At 45.0% G+C, this 20450-nt stretch overlaps 1 protein-coding gene across 2 annotated transcripts in view; it reads left to right on the top strand.

The window, feature by feature from the left end:
* NLK (nemo like kinase) overlaps positions 1 to 20450 on the top strand; it is a 321229-nt gene that overhangs the window by 188839 nt on the left and 111940 nt on the right. The window lies entirely within an intron of this gene.

Below are 20450 nucleotides of genomic sequence, written 5' to 3'. Positions count from 1 at the left end.
GAAGGCTGTCCACAAGATTTCAGAGTGTTTCTATGGTAATATTTGACCATTCTTTCAGAAGCGCATTTGTGAGGTCAGGCACTGATGTTGGATTAGAAGGCCTGGCTCGCAGTCTCCGCTCAAATTCATCCCAAAGGTGTTTTAGCGGGTTGAGGTTAGGACTCTGTGCAGGCCAGTCAAGTTCCACCATCCTAAACTCATCCATGTCTTTATGGACCTTGCTTTGTACACTCTTTCAAATCAAAGTATATTGACCACTTCAATACCAGACATTTTACCCCCTTCCTGCTCAGGCCAATTTTCAGCTTTCAGCAGTGTCACACTTTGCATGACAACTGCACAGTAATTTTACAATTTATTTCACACAAATAGAGCTTTCTTTTGGTGTTTTTTTTAAGCACCACTGGGTTTTTTTTTTTTTTTTTTTGCTAGCAACACCATTGTATACAGTGGATGGAGTGCAAATGTCATGTGATCAACTGTGATTGGTCACAACTATCACATGATACTGGCAGTGGGCAGGTATAGTGATCAGTCATTGACTGTGTCCAGTGGACACAGCCAGTGACAGATTGCACGGCATCCTCTGAGAGGACGTCCACTCAGGACAAAAGGCCCACTTGGCCGTCAGTCTGTTTAAGCCTGGGTTGAAGGTGTTAATTTGCCAGTGTGAAAATTATAGTATCTACAAACTGATATATGTATTGAAATTCGTGAAGCTCCTGATACTATGCTGGTAATGGAGGTAATCAGCAACTTATAGTGGGACTGTTATAGAATGGCGGGCAGTCTATCGCTAGCAGACACTATCTGGGAGGGTCGCTGACTAACACTGACATCACTAGTGACACTAATACAGTGATCAATGAGAACGCTGTACTCTGACACTGGCTGGGAAGGGGTTAACATCTAGGGGCAATCAAGGTGTTAACTGTGTGCCTAATATTGTGTAATGTGTGCAGCTTTTACTTTACTATCTGGCTGTTTCTTCTCCCTACAAAGCAGGGAGGAAAAAACAGCCAGGGTGCTGTTTCCTATACACAGAATTCTGTGTTTTTGTTGACACAGAAGTCTGTGTGTGATTTGACACAACCGATCAGATGATTTCAGCCAAAGTCATTGGCTGAAATCGGCTGCCAAACTAGTCATGTGTCCAATCCCAGCATAACTTTTGTTGCTCAACTAGGGGTTGCACAATTAACACGGACAGTTCACTGAAAAATGCCAAGCCACCGGACTCCCTTGTCAGCAGCGCCGCTGCAGTTTTGCCAATTATTCTGACTATATCACCTAGCTCTCCTGGTTATGTCGGCTCACTCAGTCTTTAGTCGTAGCACCCTGCTGCACAGACCCACTCCTAGCCTCTGGATAGAGGTTCTTCTGATACCCCTGCTCTCTTGCTCACTGCTGCTTTTTTACCAACTATACTGTGCATAAATACATGCTGTGGCTTCCCTTTGCAGCCACCCTGACTCCTGTGGAAGAGCGGAGTCGTCCTGACTCCTATGCAGAGTCCTCTTGTGTCTCGGGTGGAGCCCTGAGCTATGCCCAAACCTTCATTATAAAGGCTGTGTGCACATGGATACACATCCTGTTGGTCTTCGGCAAAACCTGGACACTGGGATGGAGACCTCTTTCTACCCAAAGCATTTTAATGTCTCTCAGCTCCAAACCCTAATCTAGGAATAAGAAAACCAGAAGAAAGATGGAAAATGCATTTTTTCACTTAGGACTGATAATTTCAAGCTCTGCACTCTGTATATATGCAGACACTGTGTCAGTTCCTCCTGCCTATTCACTGTGGCAGGGCCTCACACTGGCAGAATGGTTACAACGGTTCAGCTTGGACCAACATAAACTGTATCGCTACTTCAGTGATCTCCACTTGGTCCTGTGCTGAGCACCATGCGTGTGTTGTCAATACAGGTGGTTGGCCACTCGGCATGGGTGCCTTTCAAAGAATGCTTTACATGGTAAAAGGTGGAGAGGTGGGTCGGTGGCATTGCACTCTCCAACTCGTCCAATAAGACCAAGCTTTGCTGCATTCATTCAGAAAATGCAAAGCGTTCTTTGAATGATGCCTGTGTTGAGCAGCCAACTTTGTGTATTCACAATACATCAGGATGACTAATATTTTTGTAGTTCGAGCTGGACCATGTTGCCATGTAAAAATATACCTTTTTTGGAATTCATCTTTAAACCAACACATTTACAGTGACCTTGCCTTTTTAGAACGATTGTCCCTTTATATTACCTCTACACAGCTAATTAATTCAGTTAGTATGTGTTAACCTACCCATTTTTTCATTGATCATTATACAGTGGTGTGAAAAAGTGTTTGCCCCCTTCCTCATTTCCTGTTCCTTTGCATGTTTGTCACACTTAAGTGTTTCGGAACATCAAACCAATTTAAACAATAGTCAAGGACAACACAAGTAAACACAAAATGCAATTTGTAAATGAAGGTGTTTATTATTAAAGGTGAAAAAAAATCCAAACCATCATGGCCCTGTGTGAAAAAGTGATTGCCCCCTTGTTAAAACATACTATAACTGTGGTTGTCCACACCTGAGTTCAATTTCTCTAGCCTCACCCAGGCCTGATTATTGCCACACCTGTTCACAATCAAGGCATCACTTAAATAGGAGCTGCTTGACACAGTAAGGTCCACCAGAAGATCCTTAAAAGCTACACATCATGCCGAGACCCAAAGAAATTCAGGAACAATTGAGAAAGAAAGTAATTGAGATCTATCAGTCTGGAAAGGGTTATAAAGCCATTTCCAAAGCTTTGGGAATCCAGCGAACCACAGTGAGAGCCATTATCCACAAATGGCGAAGACATGGAACAGTGGTGAACCTTCCCAGGAGTGGCCGGCCGCCCAAAATTACCCCAAGAGCGCAGCGACGACTCATCCAAGAGGTCACAAAAGACCCCACAACAACGTCCAAGGAACTGCAGGCCTCACTTGCCTCAGTTAAGGTCAGCGTTCATGCCTCCACCATCAGGAAAAGACTGGGCAAAAATGGCCTGCATGGCAGAGTTCTAAGGAGAAAACCACTGCTGAGCAAAAAGAACATCAAAGCTCGTCTCACTTTCTCCACAACACATCTTGATGATCCCCAAGACTTTTGGGACAACATTCTGTGGACCGATGAGACAAAAGTGGAACTCTTTGGAAGGTGTGTGTCCAAGTACATCTGGCGTAGAAGGAACACTGCATTTCATAAAAAGAGCATTATACCAACAGTAAAATATGGTGGTGGTAGTGTGATGGTCTGGGGCTGTTTTGCTGCTTCAGGACCTGGAAGACTTGCCGTGATAAAAGGAACTATGAATTCTGCTGTCTACCAAGAGATCCTGAAGGAGAATGTCCGACCATCTGTTCGTGTACTCAAGCTGAAATGAACTTGGGTTCTGCAGCAGGACAATGATCCTAAACACACCAGCAAGTCCACCACCGAATGGCTGAAGAAAAACAAAATGAAGACTTTGGAGTGGCCTAGCCAAAGTCCTGACCTGAATCCTATTGAGATGTTGTGGTATGACCTTAAAAAGGCCGTTCATGCTCGAAAACCCTCTAATGTAACTGAATTAGGACAATTCTGCAGAGATGAGTGGGCCAAAATTCCTCCAGGACGCTGTAAAAGCCTCATTGCACGTTATCGCAAATGCTTGGTTGCAGTTGTTGCTGCTAAGGGTGGCCCAACCAGTTATTAGGTTTAGGGGGCAATCACTTTTTCACACAGGGCCATGATGGTTTGGATTTTTTTTCACCTTTAATAATAAACACCTTCATTTACAAATTGCATTTTGTGTTTACTTGTGTTGTCCTTGACTATTGTTTAAATTGGTTTGATGTTCCGAAACACTTAAGTGTGACAAACATGCAAAGGAACAGGAAATGAGGAAGGGGGCAAACACTTTTTCACACCACTGTATATGCTTATTCACTAGGCGATATGCTTACAATTTGTGACTTGAAAGTGGTTTATTACTATACTTGTTTTTCATTAGACTATGCCTAGTGCCTAAGACTGTTTCACAGTAAAATAACATATCATGTACCACAAAGCAGTAATGCAGAATATGATGAATCATTTAAATAGAACGCCATGCTTGTATCCCCTGCAGGTATACTGCCGTCAAACTCCATATAATTGCATGTTATTTCAAATCTGGTTTGTTACATCTTTCTGTGACAAATATAGCTATAAAAATCCAACGGTTGTTCAGACTAATTACATAGTCTATACTTATCCTCTACCACATCCTTGGATAGTAATTTTCTTGACCTTTACTACCATCATAATTGATTCTCGACTTTACATTTTGATAAAATTGAGCTGCTAAGTGGTGGTTTTTAATATCTAGGTACGGCTTTTATGCATCTTTTTACCCTAGAGAAATCCTTTAAACGTGTTTGGGTCCTGGGGATCCACTGCTAACAGTCTATAGTTCATGGTACATGAAGTCTAGTAAGTTAGGGATAAGATAAAGAGTATTAAAGAATGTGGCATAACTAGAGTATTAGACACCCCCATGGCTCAATTTGATTGATTTGCAGTAATATTTACAAAAATAAAATGGAAAATAGTTATGGTCAGAAACAAAATGCAGACAGACTCCCTTACATTGGTGGTCAGAGAAATGCCTTACATTAATGTTCAGTGAAGAGGGTCCTTACATTGTGGTCATGGTGAAAGGGGCCCTTTCATTGTAGTTGGTCGGCGAGTGAAGGGGGTCCTTATGTTGTGGTCAGTCGGAGAGTTAAGAGGGCCCTTAGGTTGTGGTTGGTCGGAGAGTGAAGGGGGTCCTTTGTGGCCGGTTGGAGAGTGAAGGTGGTCCTTACATTGTGGTCAATCGGAGAGTGAAGGGGCCCTTGCATTGTGATCGGTCAGAGAAAGAAGAGGGCCCTTAGTTTGTGGTTGGTCGGAGAGTGAAGGGGGCCATTAGGTTGTGGTTGGTCGGAGAGTGAAGGGGGCCCTTAGGTTGTGGTTGGTCGGAGAGTGAACGGGGCTCTTAGGTTGGGGTTGGTCGGAGAGTGAACGGGGCCCTTAGGTTGTAGTTGGTCAGAGAGTGAAGGGGGCCCTTTGTGGTCGGTTGGAGAGTGAAGGTGGTCCTTACATTGTGGTCAGTAGGAGAGTGAAGGGGCCCTTGCATTGTGATCGGTCAGAGAGTGAAGAGGGCCCTTAGGTTGTGGTTGGTCGGAGAGTGAACGGGGCCCTTAGGTTGTGGTTGGTCGGAGAGTGAAGGGGGCCCTTAGGTTGTGGTTGGTCAGAGAGTGAAGGGGGCCCTTTGTGGTCGGTCGGAGAGTGAAGGTGGTCCTTACATTGTGGTCAGTAGGAGAACCTTTCATTGGCGGTCATTGTAGAAGTGTACTCCTTATAATATGGTCAGTGGGAGAGGTGCCTCAATACATCAGAGGTAATTTGAAAGAATTGACCCTTTCATTGGGATTCAATGATAATACCACCCTTACAGATAGTTAAAAAAGATCCCTCTTGTCATGCTGATATGTTATGTTAGCCCTAGAACTATAAAAAGAGAAAAAAGTAGAAAAAAGTAAAAGTGCAGCGCTTGGCCTCTTAAATATAAATGTGACTTAATAGGAAAAATGTGTGTGTAAAAAATGTGAAAAACCTAAATAATGTGAAAAATCATTAGTGAAAAATACTTTGAAAACCCAAATGTCCAATGAAGTCAAAAGAAATTAATCTGTAACTCAAATGTCCATTAAAGTGAAAAACCAAATAATCATAAAAAATAATGTGACACAATATAAAGTCCCATGTGAAATATAAGACAAAAAATGATGATTGATCTTGTTTGTTCAAAACAACAATAATAATGCTTGACCACGTGGACCCTTCACCTCTGTAAACCAATAATGAATAGAGGCTTACCAGATCTCCAGTGACCCCCTGTTAAGGGAGGTCAGTCTGGTGCAGATACGATCACATAGACGTTTCACCTGACTTACCACGCTAATAGCGTAAGTCAGGTGAGCGGAGCTGTGTGCGGACAGCGGAGCGGAGACAAGGGACAGGTCTATGTTTGGTACCATACACCTTCATTCACAGGCCCAATAGAGGATCCGAGCATATTTGGAGACTACGTGATATCTGAAGGATTGGGTCGTTTCCCGGCTTCTTGCACCGAACGATTGGGTCGGCTTTTGGCTTCCTTATCGAAACGTCTATGTGATCGTATCTGCGCAGACTGACCTCCCTTAACAGGGAGGCCAAGCGCTGCACTTTTTCTGCTTTTGTGTGCCCAGTATCCGGGTTATAGTGTTCAGCTGCTGTTTTTATATCATTTTATTTTATTTTATTTTATTTTATTTTACTAAGCGCAGATTTCTAATTTCTTTTGTAGCCCTAGAACTATGTAAGCATCAGGTCAATCAGCCACTGTTCAAGAAACCCATATGCTATGTCTGGAGGAATCCTAGAGTTTCACCCTGGTTATGAAATAGCTGGTCTAGGTGCTGAGTATCTCCACATTACAAAAAAATAATATTGCATCCCCCAAGGGGATATAGCTGAGCTGGTTTGTGGTTCTCAAGCAGCTTGGTTGGAACACCCCCACTTCCCTCTCCCCCCTTCCCTCTCTTCCTTCGCCCCCCCCCCTTTCCTTCCCTCTCTACCTTCCTTCCCCCTTCACTCTCTTCCTCCCTCTCTTCCTTCCTTCCCTCTCTTTCCTCCTTCCCTCTCTTTCCTCCTTCCTCCCCCCTCCCTTCCCTCTCTTCCTCCTCCCCCCCTCCCTTCCCTCTCTTCCTCCCCCCCCCTCCCTTCCCTCTCTTCCTCCCCCCCTCCCTTCCCTCTCTTCCTCCCCCCTCCCTTCCCTCTCTTCCTCCCCCCCCTCCCTTCCCTCTCTTCCTCCCCCCCCTCCCTTCCCTCTCTTCCTCCCCCCCTCCCTTCCCTCTCCTCCCCCCTCCCTTCCTTCTCTTTCCCCCTTCCTTCTCTTTCCCCCCTTCCTTCTCTTTCCCCCCTTCCTTCTCTTTCCCCCCTTCCTTCTCTTCCCCCCTTCCTTCTCTTCCCCCCTTCCTTCTCTTCCCCCCTTCCCCCCCTTCCCTCTCTTCCTCCCCCTTCCCTCTCTTCCCCCCCCCCTTCCCTCTCTTCCCCCCCCCCCCCTTCCCTCTCTTCCCCCCCCCCTTCCCTCTCTTCCCCCCCCCCCCTTCCCTCTCTTCCCCTCTCTTCCTCCCCCCTCCCTTCCCTCTCTTCCCCTCTCTTCCTCCCCCCTCCCTTCCCTCTCTTCCTCCCTCCTCCCTTCCCTCTCTTCCTCCCCCCTCCCTTCCCTCTCTTCCTCCCCCCTCTCTTCCTCCCCCCTCCCTTCCCTCTCTTCCTCCCCCCTCTCTTCCTCCCCCCTCCCTTCCCTCTCTTCCTCCCCCCTCTCTTCCTCCCCCCTCCCTTCCCTCTCTTCCTCCCCCCTCCCTTCCCTCTCTTCCTTCTCTTCCCTCCCTTCCCTCTCTTCCTTCTCTTCCCTCCCTTCTCTTCCGTCCCTTCCTTTCTCTTCCCCCTCCCCTCATTCCTTCTCCATTCCCTCTCTCACCCCCCTCCCTTCCTTCTCCTCCCCCTTCTCCCTTCCTTCTCCTCCCCCTTATCCCTTCCTTCCTTCCTTCCTCCCCCTTATCCCTTCCTTCCTCCCCCTCCTTTCCCCCCTTCCTCCTCTTCCCCCTACCCTCCCCCCCCCACTCTCTTCCCTCTTTCCCCCCACTCTCTTCCCTCTTTCCCCCCACTCTCTTCCCTCTTTCCCCCCACTCTTCCCCCTCTCGCCCCCCCCCCCACTCCCCCCCAATCTCCCCCCACTCTTCCCTTCCCCCTCCCTCCCTCTCTTTCCCTCCTGCCCACTCTTTCTCCCCCCCACTCTTCCCTTCCCCTCCTGCCCACTCTCTCTCCTGCCCCCACTCTTTCCCCCCACTCCCCCCCCCACTCTTTCCCCCCGTGCTCTAGCCTTTAGTACACTTAAAGCAAATACAGTAACCTTCATAGTAATAAGCCAAAAACCCAAGTAAGTTGTATAGTGCATTCTAAGTGCATTTGCTGTTTTATTTTTTTATTTTTTTTTTTTTTATATATTCACTTTGCCATAATGCACTGTGCTGTTCATTTTGAATTGCATCTTTAAAGCACTACAGTGGATTTCACTGTACCTGTGTGTGTTTTGGTTAGGGTCTAAGGCTTTGGAGGGAAAAAAAAACTGCAGTGAGTTATAAAGTTAGCCCATTCAAATTGATACTGCTAAAGTGTGAATCTGGCCTTATATTAGGTTCACAGTTGTGCGGGTGCACGGCAACTGTTCTAGCACCTGCAGCCAAACGATGCTGCTACTTTGCCAATGCAGAAGACAGCCATTCATTCTTAATGGTACCCCCACAAATACAGCACATTTTTGGTTGTGGGAAATGGCAAAAGCACCATGCGATTTATCTCTGGCTACATTTTTAAAATGGTGCATGAAACACAGGCAGAGAAGCTTATTCAAATGAATGGGCTGTCGTGCCCATCCAAATGTGGCTCGGAGCAGCTAAGGTACAAACCTAGCCTTTCACCAAACTCGCCATTGAATCATTGACTTCCTCTTTATAAGCATCACAGCTGGATGGAATTGCATTACAGTATTAGCTAGTTTGGCGAATAAATCCCACAGAATTTTGCCTGATAACGTATAACTTATAGCTAATGTCTAAATGACTAATCATTAGAGTATGAATTTCCCCATCTTTAAAGGGGTTAAAGTGAATGGAAACGCTTGTCACAGTTGTTCATTAGTATGGGGCCTTTGCTCTCAATTGATAGTTCTTTATCCTCTACAAGCTTTTTATCTTTCGATTTACTGTGCCACAAATGTAATGGAGTGTTAATGTTAAGAGGTATTGAAGCAGAACTTCACTTTTCTAATGGAACCAAGTACTAAAATCAATGTACAAGCACAAAACAGCATGAGTTAGTGTTAAATAGTTTTGGTGTACAATTGACAGCGGAACAAGTTGAATAAATGTTAGCTGAAGCATTCTTCATTTACAGCTGAAACTGTAGACTTTTAGTGTACATCTGACCCAATTAGACTACCACATTCCGATGTATTGAACAAAAATCTGGATTTATACACAAAAAGCACGGAACACACTGTAGATGCAACATGACCCTTTTAACCACTTCCCACCCGGCCAATGCATATATACGGCCGGGTGGGAGCCGTCTACTCCTGATAGGATGTTCCTGAACGTCATTCAGAAGTAGCGGGATCGCGCGTGCCCGCGCAGCGGCGCGATCCCGATGTGCTCGTGTCACCCGGACACGGCACATCTGAGATCGGCAGGAGGGCTCTGTGATTGGCCCTCCTGATCACATGACGGCCGTGTCCAATCACGGCCGTCATGTGATGTAAACAAACAGCCGGTTGCTAGGCAATCGGCTCTCCTCTCCTCACACGGAAGTCATCGCTGAGGAGAGGAGAGCAGAACGCTGCAGCCGGCTGATGATCAGTGAGTATGGGCTGCTTTTTACAGCTTTTTACTCACTGATCATCAGTCTAGTGTCAACACACAACACACCACACAGTACAAACACAGTCCCCACATATGTCCCCAAACCACACATGTCCCCAAAACATACATGTCCCCAAATAATAAAAACACATGTCCCTAATAATAAAAACATGTCCCCCACATATGTCCCACTAAAATCACATGTCCCAATGATTATCTGCACACATATGTACGTGATCACCTGCACACATATGTACATGATCATTTGCGTACATATGTCCGTGATCACACAAACCAATTATTATACAGTTAACGGAATTTTTTTTACCAAAAACATGTAGCAGAATACATTTTGGCTTAAATTTATGACAAAATTTGATTTTATTGGATTTCTTTTCAAATAGAAAAAAGAAAATATTGTTTTTTTTCCAAATTTCCGCTTTTTTTGCGCTTATATCGCAAAAAATAAAAAACGGAGTCGTGAATAAATAACACCAAAATAAAGCTCTATTTGTGCGAACAAAATGATAACAATTTCATTTGGGTACAGTGTAGCATGACCGCGCAATTGTCACTGAAAGCGCGAGAGCGATGAAAGCTGAAAATTGGGCTGGGAAGGAAGGGGGTGAAAGTGCCCTGTATTGTAGTGGTTAAGTGTGTATTTGTAAAGTGTGACCGTTGCATTTTAAAAGCGGTATTAAAATCGTTGAATGATGCGGGGATTGCTCAGGTGGCACTGAAAATTCACTGTCCACATCAACACAATCCAATGATTTGTTTTTCTAATTGGTATTTACGTTCGCCACATCTCAGGCACTTCTGATCAGAGTGGGAAGTTTTCAGCAACTGAGGCAGTGCTGTTACTCCAGAAAGCAGTGGTCAGGACTATGTATGGCAAGTTCTTGAATGACAAGCTACCGGCTTTGTGAATTGGCAGTGACAATGTTCTGCTCCCACTTTAAGGAGTTTTAAACCCTTGTGTTTTTTTTAAATAACAGACAGGTTATACTTGCCTCCACTGTGCAGTTAGTTTTACACAGAGTGGCCCTGAACCTCCTCTTCCCGGGTCCCATGGCGGTGCTGGTTGCTCCTCCCCGCATTTAGTGTCCACTCTGGAGAAGCGCTCTCCTTGGTGGACATCTGTGCAGGTGCGCTCTTAAGTCTCGCATCTGTGTCCATTCACACAGAGTGCAGGACTCTGCCCGGGCATCGTGTCATTGGATTTGATTGACAGCAGCAGGAGCCAGTGGCTGCCCTGCTATTAATCTATCCAGTCGGGACATGAGACACCAGCTACAGATGGTGTGCTTGTTCCCGGACAGAGGATGACGGCGTCCAGGTAAGTAAAACTGGGGGGCTGCAGCACTAAAAAAGGTTTTTCACCTTAATGCATAGAATGCATTAAGGTGAAAAACCATGAGGGTTTACAACCCCTTTAAGTGCAAGCAGGCACAGCCTACATCAGGGGTAGGCAACCTTGGCCCTCCAGCTGTTTTGAAACTACAAGTACCATGGGCCATTGCAAGACCGACAATCACAGGCATGACTCCTAGAGGCCGAGGCATGATGAGATTTGTAGTTTCATCACAGTTGGAAGGCCGAGGTTGCCTACCCCTGCCCTACATGAATAGCAAACCTGCTCTGAATTCTGGTGCAGTGCAGCATCATTGCCACGTCATCACATGAAGCTGCATTATGGGGCCTTTAGTATTTGTGGGACTTTACAGCAAACTTATAGGTTTTGTTTTTGTTTTTTTACTGTCTGTATGTGAATATCACAATAGAAGTACAGCAGCAGCCCCCCTAATACTTACCTGAGCCCCATCGTGATCCAGCAATGTTTCACAAGAGTCTCAGTTGTCCTGCTTTCTCCCTCCTCATTGTCTGGGACAACAGCAGGGCACCATTGGCTCCCGCTGCTGTCTATCAAAGTCAGTGAGCCAATGAGAGGGGGCTGGGCTGAGCTGTGGCTCTGTATCTGAATGGAAACACAGAACAGCAGCTCGGGTGCTCCCATAGCTAGCTGATTGCTGTGGGGGAATTTGGCAGGAGTGAGGGACCTGAGAAGAGGAGGATCTGCAATGTGCAAAACCATTACACAGAGCAGGCAAGTATGACATGCTTGTTAAAGAAAAAAAAACAAAAAAAAAAAACTGGCAATGAATGGATCAAAATTTGGCCAGTTCGGCAGTTTTTATACACCCCGATGGCTAGTGGTTATAAAAAAGTGTTGCATTGTATAGTTGAACATTATGGATTTGGGGCAGATATGTTTGCTACTGTGTACTGTATACCAGGGGTGCCCAACCTTTGAAGAACGAGGGCCACTTAAGCGACTTGGTAACTGGTCATGGGCCACAATGAGCGGGTAGATGTCAGGTCCGTCTCCACTCTGTATATGCAGAGCGGACACAACCCACTCTACTGTATGAGCCCTATGATCAGATCCGCCCAAATGGAAGGGGATGGAGCCCCCTGTTTTTTTTGTTTTTTTTGCGGATTGGAGGTAAGAGGGTGTAAACGGACACAAGTCTGATTAACCGCCTCACTCCCGCCCACCATCATAGAACGTGACGGACTTTGAGCGGGTATATCTGAATGATGCCTGTAGCTACAGACATCATTCAGATATTGTAGTTTTCAGCCGGCGATTCCCTACACCAAAAGAGCGATCATAGCGGCTGTTCCACCACTTGATCATTCTTACGGGAGGCGAGAGGGGACGTCCGCACCCTCTCGCCACCCTGGTGCTTCTACCAACTCACTGATACAATTGGGGAGTCGGGCAGAGGATCCGCCAGTCCCGAATGTTGATAATAGAGGTTTCTGGCGGACCAGATGGAGTCTCTATGATCGTCGGAGGCTGGGCGCGATATTATGACGTCACGACCGGCCTCTGCATTCAAAACAACGGCGCCGCTTCGGCTGGGAAGCGGTGATTGGTTTATTATCATTTTTTATTTCAGGCTTCCCAGCCTAGTGGCGAGATGTGGGGTCTTATTGACCCCATATCTCACTATACAGAGGACCTGTTGTGTCATGTTTCTATTACAAGGGATGTTTACATGTCAAAATAAAAACAATAACATATAATTAACAATAAAAAGTAAACATTTTTTAAAGCGCCCCTGTCCCCGTGTCCTCGCACGCAGAATGTAATGCATACGCAAGTCCCGCCCACATATGAAAACTGTTCAAACCATACATGTGAGGTATCGACGCGAACGTTGGTCCAAGAGCAATAATTTTGTCCCTAGACCTCCTCTGTAACTCAGAACGTGTAACCAGTAAAAAAACTCAAGCGTCGCCTATGGGGATTTGTAAGTACCGGACTTTGGCGCCATTCCACAAGCGTGTGCAATTTTGAAGCGTGAAATGTTAGGTATCTAGTTACTCAGCATAACTTCATCTTTCACAATATGCAAAAATACTGTTTTGTTTTTTTGTAAAGCACAAAACTGTTTCTTTCCCAAAAAAAAGCGTATGAAAAATTGCTGTGCAAATACCATGCAAGATAAAAAGTTGCAATAACCGCCATTGTATTCTCTAGGGTCTTTGCAAAAAAAAAAAATATATAATGTTTGGGGCTTCTATGTAATTTTCTAGCAAAAAAAAAAAAGATGATTTCTACATGTAGGAGAGAAATGTCGGAATTGGCCTGGGTGGCAAGTGGTTAAATTTGCCACTCCATAGAGGTCAATGCAGAGTCCGATAGGGTTGGACCGATCGCATGAAAGGGGCCTAAGGCTGCTTTCACACTGATGCACTGTGGTTACCTACACCACGGGTGTACCTGTAGATGAGTTTGAAAGTAGCTCAGTAACCAATTCAGAGCAAATATGCCCATTTATATATACACTGTGATTTTAGTAATTACCTTTAACCACTTGACAACTGGGCACTTAATCCCCCCTCGTGACCAGACCAAATTTCAGCTTTCAGTGCTCTCGCAATTTGAATGACAATTACTCAGTCATGTAACACTGTACCCAAATGATTTTTTTTTTTTCGTACAAATAGAGCTTTATTTTGGTGGTATTTGGTCACCTCTGGGTTTTTTATTTTTTGTGCTATAAATGAAAAAAGACCCAAAATTTAGAAAAACATTTTTTTCTTAGTTTCTGTGATAAAATGTTGCAAATTATGAATTTTTCTTCATACATTTTGCCCACAATTTATACTGCTACATATTTTTGGTAAAAATAACCCAAATTAGTGGATATTATTTGGTCTTTGTGAAAGTTAGAGAGTCTAAAAGCTGTGGTGCAAATCATAAAAAATTGATCACACATGATGTACTGGTGGCATCACATCTCATTTCTTGTGACCCGAACAAGCCATGGAAGTACAAATACCCCCCAAATGACCCCTTTTTGGAAAGTAGACATTCCAAGGTATTTAGTAAGATGCATGGTGAGGTTTTTGATGTAATTTTTTTTCCCACAAAATAGGTTACTTAATAATAGGTTATTTCTCTTACGTGGCATGTGTATACCAGAAATGACACCCCAAAATACATTCTGCTACTCCTGAGTATTACGATACCACATGTGTAGGATTTTTCCACAGCCTAGCCACTTAGAGAGGCCCAGGGAGTACCATCACATGTTTTAGGAGCATAAATTACACATCTAACTTGTTGACTACCTATTACACTTTTGAAGGCCCTGGAGCGCCAGGACAATTACATGTGACACTGACGTGGAACTCATGACAGATGGCACTGATATGTGAAACTGATGACAGATGGCACTAATTGGTGGCACTGATGACACGTGCCACTGATGTGCCACTGGGGACACACGTGGCACTGGAACACTTTATTTTCCCTTTTTTTTCTTACTCTGACTCTGCAGCCGTTCGCTCTCCCTCCTCACATGCTGTCTCTGTGAGGAGGGAGAGCCAGCAATGAGATTGGGCACTCAGATCGAGTGCTAAATGGCTGCTGTAATTGGCCATTTAGCACGATCTGTGATTGGCTGTGTTCAAGGGAAAACAAGAAGACATCCAGGAACGCCCTCCCGGCAATTGGAGTCCACGCTGAAGCCGTCTTCCGGCTATAGCGTGGACGCCTAGTGTTTAATAACCATATTCCATTCAGGTATCACTGGCTGTTGCTGTCCCAGGCAGAGTGCATTTGGTATCACTCCGCCTGTGACATACCGGAAGCATTGCTTGCTTACTCTACTGGTGGCCTCGTTCACAACACTGATGCTTTGGGATGGCAGATCGGCAACCGGCGATCTGGGCTTGCCATCCCAAAGTAAGAAGGTCTGGGCCAAATAAGAGCGCTCCATGGGCCACTGGTTGGCACTCCTGCTTTATACAGTCTCTTCCTTTCAGTTTATGGCAGAATTGACCTGACTGAGAACAATACACTGTGTGGTGGAAATATTCTTCTTTGACCTGTTAGCTGTTAATCAGGAAGTCCAAATCAAATTATTATTATTAGTATAATGAAAATATACTATAGTTATACTTTAAAGAGAATCTTCATGCACCTGTTAAAGTCTTTACATGACCTAGGTCTCCTCTGAATCATTCAGATGTGCATTAGCAAACTTCAGAGGGGCACGTACATGTGCTTTCTTAAGCAGGGGGAGTCCTTGCAGGCGCTGCAGGTTTTCAGTCCAATTGTTTTCATGGTGACTATGGTCCCAGCTGCTTTGAGATCATTGACAAGGTTCTCCTGTGTATTTCTGGGCCGATTCCTCACCATTCTTATGATCATTGAAACTCCATGAGTGTGAGATCTTGCATGAAGCCGCAGACCGAGGGAAATTGACAGCTATTTTGTGTTTCTTCCATTTGCGAATAATCACACCAACTGTTGTCACCCTCTCACCATGCTGCCTAGCGATGGTCTTTTAGCCCATTCCAGCCTTGTGTAGATCCACAATCTTGTCCCCCAACATCCTTGGACAGCTCTTTGGTCTTGGCCATTGTGGAGAGATTGGAATCTGATGGATATCTTGTTACCTGTATAAAAGACAGCTGTCCACAGAAGCAGAGCTTAGGAGCACTCCCTTTAGGAGTGTGTTCCTAATCTCAGCTCAATACTTGTATAGAAGACACCTGGGAGACAGAAATCTTGTTGATTTGATAGGGGATCAAATACCTATTTCACTCATTAAAATTAAAATCAGTTTATACCTTTTTTAAAATGTAAAATTTTTCTGGATATTTTTTTTGTTCTGTCTCTCACTGTTAAAATAAACCTACGATTTAAAATTATCAAGAGGGGATCAAATACTTTTTTTTCCCCTCACTGTACTTTGCAACCACACCTTCTAGAAATACAGTGCTCAGCATAATTGAGTACATCCCTTTTGAAAAGTAAGATTTTAATCAATATCTCAATGAACACAAGAATAATTTCCAAAATGTTGACAAAACTGAGACTACTTTTATAGAACATTTGTTTAGCTTATTACTTGAAAGTACGGTTGATAATATAACTTAGATTTCAAAATGTTCAGTTTCACTTAAATTAGCTGATGCGGAAATGAATACATCACACAACAAAAACTACTACATCTAGTATTTTGTATGACCTCCATGATTTGTAAGGACATCACTAAGTCTTCTAGGCATGGAATGAACAAGTTGGCAACATCCATAGTGCCTTGAAAAAATATGAAAAGGAGAGGGGGTGCTGAGTTTGGTCTGGAGTAGAGGGTTAACCCACATCCCAAAAATTATATGTATAGGGAATTGATTCCTCTTAGGGGATTTTATAGGGAAAACTACTCTTGTATTATACTAAAGTAAACAATGTTTATTGTAGATTGTTAGTTTTTGTATTTTTGTGTAGGTATACAGATCTAGATTGCAAAAGAGAAAGAAGAAAATAAGTGCATATAAAATATACAGAATACACAAACACAGAATTCAAAATCAAAGACACACAATCATATATACTGCCGCGTTTCGAGTATTGACTCTTCTTCGGGGAATAGAGATCAGCATATTAACATATATCATACAGTGTATCTTGAAAACATCATGTGTGGTTGCATCCAAATAGAAAGGAAGAACCCTTTGTACAGAGAGCAAAGGGCCAAAAAAGGTCACTGTTCTGCATACAACGCCTGTCAACCATTCCCCAGAAGAAAATTCCCCAATAGGTGGTGGGTGTCCAGAGAGCAGAAGACAGATAGCTGCTGTAAAAAATGGTGGTCAGGGGTGATGCGAGGTACAGTAGGGACAACAAGGTGTGTTTTCTTCAAATGGTAACGTATAGAAAGCGCAAAAAATGCCACAATGCCGGGTTCTTCCCAGGTGGCCAAAGGTGGCACTGAGGGCGCCCTTGTGTGCTGATGGTGAGAGGTGGCGCTGGGCTAGCCTGCCCTATCCCAGGATGCATAGGCTGCCCAGCAAGGGGAGGTGTGCCACAATATGAGGGCCTTGGATGTGGGTCCAAATTTAACTGTTGCAAACCTGAAATGGTTGCACTGAGAGGAGTATCGCATCCAGTCACAGAGCAGCAAGGGACCAGCCAGTAACAGGACTGTGGAAAAAATATTCATACTCCCTGAAAATTGATAAACCAGCACAGGGGGCATTTGTATTTAGCCCTCCTGAGTCAATACTTTGTAGAACCACCTTTTGCTGCAATTACAGCAGCAAGTCTTTTTGGGGATGTCTACCAGTTTTACACATCTAGAGTGACATTTTTGCCCATTTTCTTTGAAAAATAGCTCAAGCTCTGTCAGATTGAATGGAGAGCGTTTGTGCACAGCAATTTTCACAACTTGCCACGGATTCTCAATTAGATTTAGCTCTGTACTTTGACTGGGCCATTCTAACATGATGCTTTAAATGAAACCATTGCATTGTCGCTCTGGCTCTACGTTTTAGGGTTGTTGTCCTGCTGGAAGGTGAACCTCTGCCCCAGTAAAGTCTCTTGCAGACTCTAATGGGGTTTCTTCTAAGATTGCCCTGTGTTTGGCTCTATCCATCTTCCCATCAACTCTGACCAGCATCTTCCCTGTCCCTGCTGAAGAAAAGCATCCCCACAAAGTGATGCTGCCACCACCATGTATCACGGTGGGGATGGGGTGTTCAGGGTAATGTGCAGTGTTAGTTTTCTGCCACACATAGCGTTTGCCAAAAAGTTCAAATTTGGTCTCATCTGACCAGAGCACCTTCTTCCACATTTTTCTGTGTCCTCCACATGGCTTCTCACAAACTCCACATGGCTTCTCACAAACTCCAATCAGGACTTCTTATGGCTTTCTTTAAACAATGGCTTTCTTCTTGCCACTCTTCCATAAAGGCTATATTTGTGGCGTGCACAACAAATATTTTGTCCTGATGACAGATTTTCCCACCTGAGCTGTGGATCTCTGCAGTTCCTCCAGAGTTACCATGGGCCTCTTGGCTGCTTCTCTGATGCTCTCCTGTCAGTTAAGGTGGACAGCCATGTCTTGGTAGGTTTACAGTTGTGCCATACGCTCCCCATCTTCGGATCATGGATTGAACAGTGCTCCATGAGATGTTCAAAGCTAGGGATATTTTTTATAATCTTACCCTGCTTTAAACTTCTCCATAACTTTATCTCTGACCTGTCTGCCATGTTCCTTGGCCTTTGTGATGCTGCTTGTTCACTAAGGTTCTCTAACAAACCTTAGGCCTTCACAGAACAGCTTTATTTATACTGAGATTAGATTACACACAGGTGGATTATTTACTAATTAGGTGACTTCTGAAGGCAATTGGTTTCACTAGATTTTAGTTAGGGGTATCAGAGTAAAGGGGACGGAATACAAATGCACGTCACACTTTTTCACACATTTATCATTTTCCTTCCGCTTCACAGTTATGTGCCACTTTGTGTTGGTCTAGCACATAAAATCCCAATAAAATACATTTTACATTTTTGGTTGTAACATAACAAAATTGTGAAAATTTCAAGGGAGTTTGAATACTTTTTCAAGACACTATGGTGTCCGTTTATCATCCATCTGCAAAATACCGCTACTCGCTTCTCTCCTCCAAGTGCCTGTTTATCATTTTTTGTAGATCGCTTCTCCTGTTGAGTTGTGAAGCAATCTACAAACACTGGGAAATCATGAGAACGGCTCCTCTCACTAATCTCGTGCAATGTAGTGGGATTACAGTCAGGGCCGGTGCTAGACTATTTTGCACCCTAGGCAAGACCAGCTACTTGCGCCCCCCCCCCCCCCCAAAAAAAAAAAAAAAAAAAGAACATGCCCTGCATGGCTTTGTGAAGTGTCATTAAATAATAGCACAACACACTCTTTGATCACAGATCCCAGTGTGTATTGTGTGACAATCTGTCAGTTTTAATTATTTCACTGTGAACACCAGGGCCAATTGCAAGTGCGACTGCTCAGCCTGGATTACGAGCATCATGGGCCTGGTGCTGAAGATTTTGGTGGGCTCTGGATTATGAAGCCCCTTGCCCTGAATTATACATTACATTTTTCTTTACAGGCCCGCCTTAACCATCACTTGTGCCTAGGCATGCCTTTCATCCCCACCCACTGCATCTGGGACCCCTTTCTTCATCATCTACTGTGCCTGCAGCCTCCCTTGCTTTACCACCCACTGCGCCCACAGCCCTCTTCCCTCACCACCCAACATACCTATAGCCCCCCTTGATTGCAGAAATACTACAGGAGAGGGTCAGAGACTGCCGACAGGGTACAGGAGAGGGTCAAAGACTGCAAAACGTGCTACAGGAGAGGGTCAGAGACTGCCGACAGAGTACAGGAGAGGGTCAGAGACTGCGGACAGGGTACAGGAGAGGGTCAGAGACTGCCAACAGGGTACAGAAGAGGGTCAGAGACTGCGGACAGGGTACAGAAGAGGGTCAGAGACTGCGGACAGGGTACAGAAGAGGGTCAGAGACTGCGGACAGGGTACAGGAGAGGGTCAGAGACTGCGGACAGGGTACAGGAGAGGGTCAGAGACTGCGGACAGGGTACAGGAGAGGGTCAGAGACTGCCGACAGGGTACAGGAGAGGGTCAGAGACTGCCGACAGGGTACAGGAGAGGGTCAGAGACTGCCGACAGGGTACAGGAGAGGGTCAGAGACTGCCGACAGGGTACAGGAGAGGGTCAGAGACTGCCGACAGGGTACAGAAGAGGGTCAGAGACTGGGGACAGGGTACAGAAGAGGGTCAGAGACTGGGGACAGGGTACAGAAGAGGGTCAGAGACTGGGGACAGGGTACAGAAGAGGGTCAGAGACTGGGGACAGGGTACAGGAGAGGGTCAGAGACTGGGGACAGGGTACAGGAGAGGGTCAGAGACTGGGGACAGGGTACAGAAGAGGGTCAGACTGGGGACAGGGTACAGAAGAGGGTCAGAGACTGGGGACAGGGTACAGAAGAGGGTCAGAGACTGGGGACAGGGTACAGAAGAGGGTCAGAGACTGGGGACAGGGTACAGGAGAGGGTCAGAGACTGCGGACAGGGTACAGAAGAGGGTCAGAGACTGCAGACAGGGTACAGGAGAGGGTCAGAGACTGCCGACAGGGTACAGAAGAGGGTCAGAGACTGGGGACATAGTACAAGCGTTTCCTAGGCTAGCAGTGACCAGTGTGGAAAAACATTGATCACTGCAATATGTGTAAACAGGAGTTTACAAGATATAACAATGTGCCAAAAAAACAAAAAAAACTAACAGTAATTTCTTAAGCACAGGAGGACAGTAAATGGTTAACAGGTCTGAGACGCTCCCAGCCTGACCAACCTAATTCCTTCAAAGATAAATAAAAGGTCAAACAAATCATGGATGGACACATATAGCTATAGAAACAGCAGTCATTGCAGGTCTTGCAGAAGTCTAATCAGCATTCTCCTGTCCTGTGTTCAGTGTAAATAAATAAAACCACAGATAAGAAGCAGCTTGAGAAGACAAGGGGAAGTCATTCCGATCAGTGTGATCTCTGCATATCCTAAACACAGCACAGGAGAAGGAGAACACTG

Source organism: Lithobates pipiens, unplaced genomic scaffold, assembly GCF_037356315.1.
Source record: "Lithobates pipiens isolate NorthernLeopardFrog02 unplaced genomic scaffold, aLitPip1_a1.2 Scaffold_16, whole genome shotgun sequence".
Classification (NCBI taxonomy): Eukaryota; Metazoa; Chordata; class Amphibia; order Anura; family Ranidae; genus Lithobates; species Lithobates pipiens.
Note: the sequence above shows the minus strand (reverse complement) of the source record. Positions and strands in the feature narration are given on the sequence as shown.